A 5781-nucleotide genomic window follows, 5' to 3' on the forward strand; every position below is an offset into this window, starting at 1 on the left:
GTGTTAAGGCATTTCTCAGAAGCACAGAGCTCATTCACGCTGTCCAAAAAGTTGCTCAGCGAGAATCATTAGCGTCTGAGATTACTGGGCACTAGCCCAGGACTGACAGGGAGACTTAAGGCCTCCAGGGGTGACTGACATGACGTGCGCAGGATCGGTGCCTGGTTGTATCACCATCAGGAAAGCCACACCGTGTAACAAACCAGTAGAATGGGCATTCAACTCGTAGCCTTTTCTCCTGTTTAACCAGCACTATATCTGACAGTCTCTCTCTCTCTTTCTCTCCTGTCACTCCCGTCACCATGGCTATTTAAAAAGCAGCTGAGAAATAAAAAGTGCTATTTGGATATTTGGATCTGTTTTACAGCCTGTTTTATGTGTCTGTATGAGAATAGCGCAGCTAAATCCATTTCCTGCCACAGAACATGGGCACTGGAGAGTCACTTTTTCAGTGAAAGGGTTTATGTGTATTAATGTGAGATGAGTCTCCCCGGTTTGTTTGGCTGGATTGTTTTGCCTCTGTCGTGACTTTGCGTAATAGATACTTCTGTCCTCACATGATGTAGGAGAGGGGGATGAGTGTGTGTGTGTGTGTGTGTGTGTGTGTGTCAAGGGGACGTAGGGAATGAGGGAATTGGAAAAAGACGGACTGCTTGAGGAGTTAACAACTCCTCCTTGGTCAGAGAGGGACAAGCTTTGCAAAAATGGAATTGAATTGAATTTTACTTATATAGCACCAATAACAACTGAAATTGTCACAAGGTGGCAAAGAACAACTTCTTTTGTCAGGAAGAAAATTAGCCAACATGCTGGCCCTTTAGGATGTAAAAACAAAATTAAAAAATTGTTTAATTTTACCCTTTTGCATTAGTCAATGTCCATCCCCAATAGTCTATAATCTACTGGAGGATGTTCATCTTATAATATGTTTGTGCCACCCCTATGCCAAAAGGAGAGGGTAGGGGAGAGCCTAACAACATACTGTTGTTATGTTTTCGTCAGCTGCTGTCATTATGACAAACTGTAGACCCACATCTTAAAATAACCATTTAGATTTATGATCTAACATTGTGTACTTAGAGCTTCACGTCACAAGTAGAAAAAAAACTGTTTAGTATCGCCAGTTTTGTTTCACCTTTGACTCAAATCATAACCATTCTAGATCCTCTAAATGGGTTCAAATGGTAAACACAGAATGGGTCATAGCAGCTTTTCAACACCATTGAGGTCTAGAATAGAACAAGGGGCAATGAGACGGATAGACCAACAGGGTCAAGGACCCCAGCAACTCTCTCTGTCCTCAGTCTCTTGTCACCCACCGCCCGAATGAATGAATGTATCACATGCTGGCGCCTATGTCTTGGCAACACTTCAGTGAAGTATTTTCAGTACACAAATGCTCAATTCACCAGGATGCCAGATAATTTGGTCTCTTACTGAGGAATATCTGCTGCCTCACAGGGTCTTCAACAGAAATTTCAACAGATTTTCTGGATTCCAAATAAATAAATTATTAAATAATTAAATAAAAGATTATTAAAAGTTGAAAAAAAAATGTGAAGTGTTTTGCCACTCTTGGAATTCTGTGTGGCATTTTGACATACATTCCAGAGGTGTGTCTTTAGAGTTCTGCCTTTGAATGACCTCACAGGGGGCAATCTATTAAATCCTCTGATAAAAATAACCAATGACTAGCCTTCCAAAATCCATATGCCTTTAATGGTTCCTTGTTTAAACAATTGCAAACCATCTTGTTTCTGAGTGATAGTCTTGGGCTGTAAAGCCTGAGAAATATCTTAGGGTATAGGACTCTTAGTAGCAGGTCAGATTAGCATTCTTTTATGTACTCATACTCAAGTCATCCAGACTCATTATACATTTCTGTAGCAGTCGTAATATGCAGTCCTCCCTAAGTGGAATAATTTCCTTGATGGCCCAGACCTTGGGTTCACAGCCAGGCTAGACATGTCTGTTAGGCACCATTGTGTATATTTGGAGTCATACTCACCCAGTTCTCTCTCTCTCTCCCTCTCTCTCTCTCTCCTTTCTGGTTTTATGTGACCTTCGCACCCATTGACAGATCTTCTCTTCCAGTTGTCCTGCTTCCATTTTGGCCCCCTGACTCACTACAGTGAGAGCCTTTTTTAATTATAGACACCACTACATTCCTGAAATGCAGAATGAGAGAGGGTGGAGAGAGAGATAGAGGGAGAGTGGGAGAGAGAGAAACAGAGAGTGGGGGGATGTAGATAAACTCTAATGGCATGTCAGCCCCATGTCACCATCAGGTGGTCCTAAAGCCTGGCCACAGGTTGAACAGGAACATGCACTGATGTCTGTTTTCCACAGGAGATATGGGGCAGAAGCAGGACAAGCTGTCCAGCACGGAGGGAGGCTCCCCCACCAGCGGTGCTGGCACCAGCGGGCTCAACGGAGAGGGCCAGGCGCACCAGAGAGCACCGGACGGCCAAGATGACACCCAGTCAGAATACAGCACCGAGTGGGACACCAGCGACAGCGAGACAGAGGTGTCCCCTACCCCCGACATGGCAGGCGACGGACGCGCTTGTTGGGCAGACCCCATGACAGAGCCAGTCAGGGAGCTGCCAGTAAGACCTGACCTCAACGCTAGCGACAATCCCTCCCCCGAGAGTGGAGTAGGAGGGGGGGAAGTAGAGGGGGGGTTGGACAGGAGTGGCGAGAGCAAAGCTGTTCCACTCGGCACTCCGAAACCAGACACTCGGACGAGGCCGGAGGGAACGGTGCATAGCTCGCAATCCCAAACGCGTGTTGAGTTTGCCACCAAGACGAGCCCAGGTCAAACGGAGAGAGCCAAAACGAGAGCTCGAGCGGACAGGTCGACAGCTTCTGATCAGGGACGGTCAGGAGTGGTGGCGCCGTTGGCGAGTGAACTGATTGACTCAGAGGGCATGGCTCACAGGATTGCTACGCAGAGCGAAGATGCCATGGACTCTCCTAGGCAGACTCATCTAGCCAATTCTGCTTTGGAGGACTTTGTTGTGCTTGAAACAAACACCCCCTCATCTCAGTCTGACAGGCAGAATAGGAGCACGGGCAAGAACCACCGAGAAATCCCCACTCATCTCTCAGAGATCACAGGATCAAACCTCCCAGGAGAAAAAGAGGATAAAAAGATGGGAGTTGGGAGTGCGGCTGATGTTCCTCAAACAAGAGTGGATCTTAAGGATCGACAGGGCGCCACAGGAAGAAAGATTGATGCCGCCCAGCACTGTGCCCTCTATTCCAGCGCAATTCGGGGACCAGCAGAGAACAGGCAGGCAAGCACCTCTGCAGGGACGAGTCACAGGGTAAGGACTGATAATAGATCCCTGTCATCCCCACCTCCCGTGGACAAGACAGACCAAATTGGTACTTTACTGCCACATGGTCTGCCACCATCGCAGGGCAAAGCGACTGCCTGTCTGCCCGTCCGCGACCATAAGCATCCCCCCTCTGCGCCTCCGCGACGAGACGGTTCGCTGGATGTTTCAGGCGCCACTGAGTACAAAAACGCTGACAATCCCTTGGAGGTTAAACAGGATAGCGTACCTAGAAACATCCAAGCTCTTTCCACTGCGTCGGATCCAGACAGGGATTTAAAGCTGGGCACTGACACGACTAAGGCTCGTCAGACTGAAAGAGGCTCAGGGGCTCATGGCAGCCTTAGGTCTGACCAGGGGGATGAGATGGTCAAGACTCTGCCAGGAATGGAACACAGAGACATGCATTCTAACTCAAGCCAGGGCAAAGGTGAAATAACACCGCTGCCTCATCATACTGACCAATCAAAGGACAAGGATGCCTTAGGGGTCTGTGGTCAGATGCCAAATGCAGGCTCTTCATCAGGCAACGCGGTCTGCACCACCGCTGAGGCAGGTGGCCATCCCGGCTCTGATAATAGCCAGAACACGCTGCCTCAGAAAAATGTTAATTGGCCCAGTCAGAAGATTGAAGAGAACTTGGAGTCAGAGGCCTCCAGCACATTCCAGTCAGATAGACAATCAGTGTGCATGGAAAGCAACAAGCCTGCCAAAATGGCAGCAGTAGCAGCAGCAGCAGCCACTGACACGGAGGAGTGTAAAAAAGATCAGTCCTCACTTGTAGCTGATGAACAACCCAAAGATGTAACCAAAGAGCTTGCCACTGACGTGGCTGCTGCTGCTGACATTCAAAGGGCAGAAGAAGAGGTGTCCGGCACTCTGTCTATGGATGCAACGAAGGGTCGAAAGCCAAAACACGGGATCGCCTCCGTCATTCCAAAACCGAAGGTTCAGCAGGCACCCAAGGGAGCTCCCACGGAGTCAAGCCACGCGGCAGGGTCCAGTTGGTCCACCAATAGCAGACACACAGACTCTCATCCATCAGCCAATCACAGCACCACAACAGTACGAGCAGACACCAATGCCTCCTCTCGTCCAAATGAGCAGCACTGGTCAGAGGATAGCGACATTGTCATCTCCCAATGCATCCCGTTTGAATGCGAAGACTACGAGAGATTGCAGTTCACAGCCACAAATAAGAGACAGCGAGGACCTCTCTGTTTAACTGCTGTGGTCACAGCCCCCCCACAAATACTCTCACTGGCTCAAGTGAACAGCACACAGGCTCAGCACGAACCCCACACCACCACCCAACCCGAGGAAGAAACATCTATAGAGAAAAGAGCCAAAGCCAAGGGGCCTCCTCCACCCGTTCCGAAGAAGCCCAAGAACCCCTTCATCAAGGCTGCCGCTGCCCGTGCCACTGTCTCCCCCAAGGCCCCTGAGGAGAAGAGCCGATACATCGACCACCTCCTCCACGACATCAAGCAGGCACGCCGTGACTCCTTCGAGACGTTTCCGGACGACAGCTGTACCAGTCCGACAGATCCCATGCGCAGTCTGTTAATGGACGATGCACATGCACAGTTTGCACCACCTTACATGCACATGACGGAGGAGTACGACCCAGGATACGATGAAATTCTGGCACCATCAGACAATGACAGAATCTACTACGTCAGACCAGATTTTGAGATGATGGCAAAAATGGCAGGCGTCTGTGCCGAAGCGGGGTCACGTCATTTAGACATGTACCCCATGGAGTATATGTATGAGCAAGGAGCAAACATAAAGGGCCCGCCGCCACCCGTGCCAAAGAAACCAAAGAATCCATATGCCCAGACAGACAAACCAAGCTCATCACCACCAACCTCCAATTTTGAGATTGAAGGTGTAGAGGTAACCGATTACCCTGTAGAAGATGAAGAGATCCCCCCTGAAATGCATATGTACAGTGAAATGTACGGGATAAAGTCTGAATCCAGGGGAAGGGAGAGGGAGTATGAGAAGAGGCATAGAGCCAGAGAGAGGGTCAAGCCAGAGTTTGACATGGAGAGTGACCCAAGGGAGACGAGGCACAGGAGGCATGAGAGGGAAGAAACTGACCTCAACATGATGCAGGATGAATCACGTGAAATGAGATACAGAGGCAGTGAGAGAGACAATCTCGACTTTGACATGCAGAGTGAACCCAGAGACATGAGACACAGAGTCCGCGAGAGAGATAGTCTCGACTTCGACATGCAGAGTGAGGTGAGCGAGGCGAGATGTGGAGCCCGCGAAAGATTCAACCTCGACTTCGACTCGCAGGTGGAGCCAAACGAGACAGCCCCTGAGCCAAAACCACACAGACCCGCTGAGAGAGCAAGGAGCCACACGCTCCCCACCGACACCAGAGCTGCTGAAGATTTTAATGATGTGGGACGGTACAAGCCCGTTC

This window comes from Alosa pseudoharengus, unplaced genomic scaffold (assembly GCF_046254945.1).
Source record: "Alosa pseudoharengus isolate Yale_2024_CS ecotype anadromous, Long Island Sound unplaced genomic scaffold, YU_APseudo_1.1 YU_APseudo_1.1_scf_14, whole genome shotgun sequence".
Lineage (NCBI taxonomy): Eukaryota > Metazoa > Chordata > Actinopteri > Clupeiformes > Clupeidae > Alosa > Alosa pseudoharengus.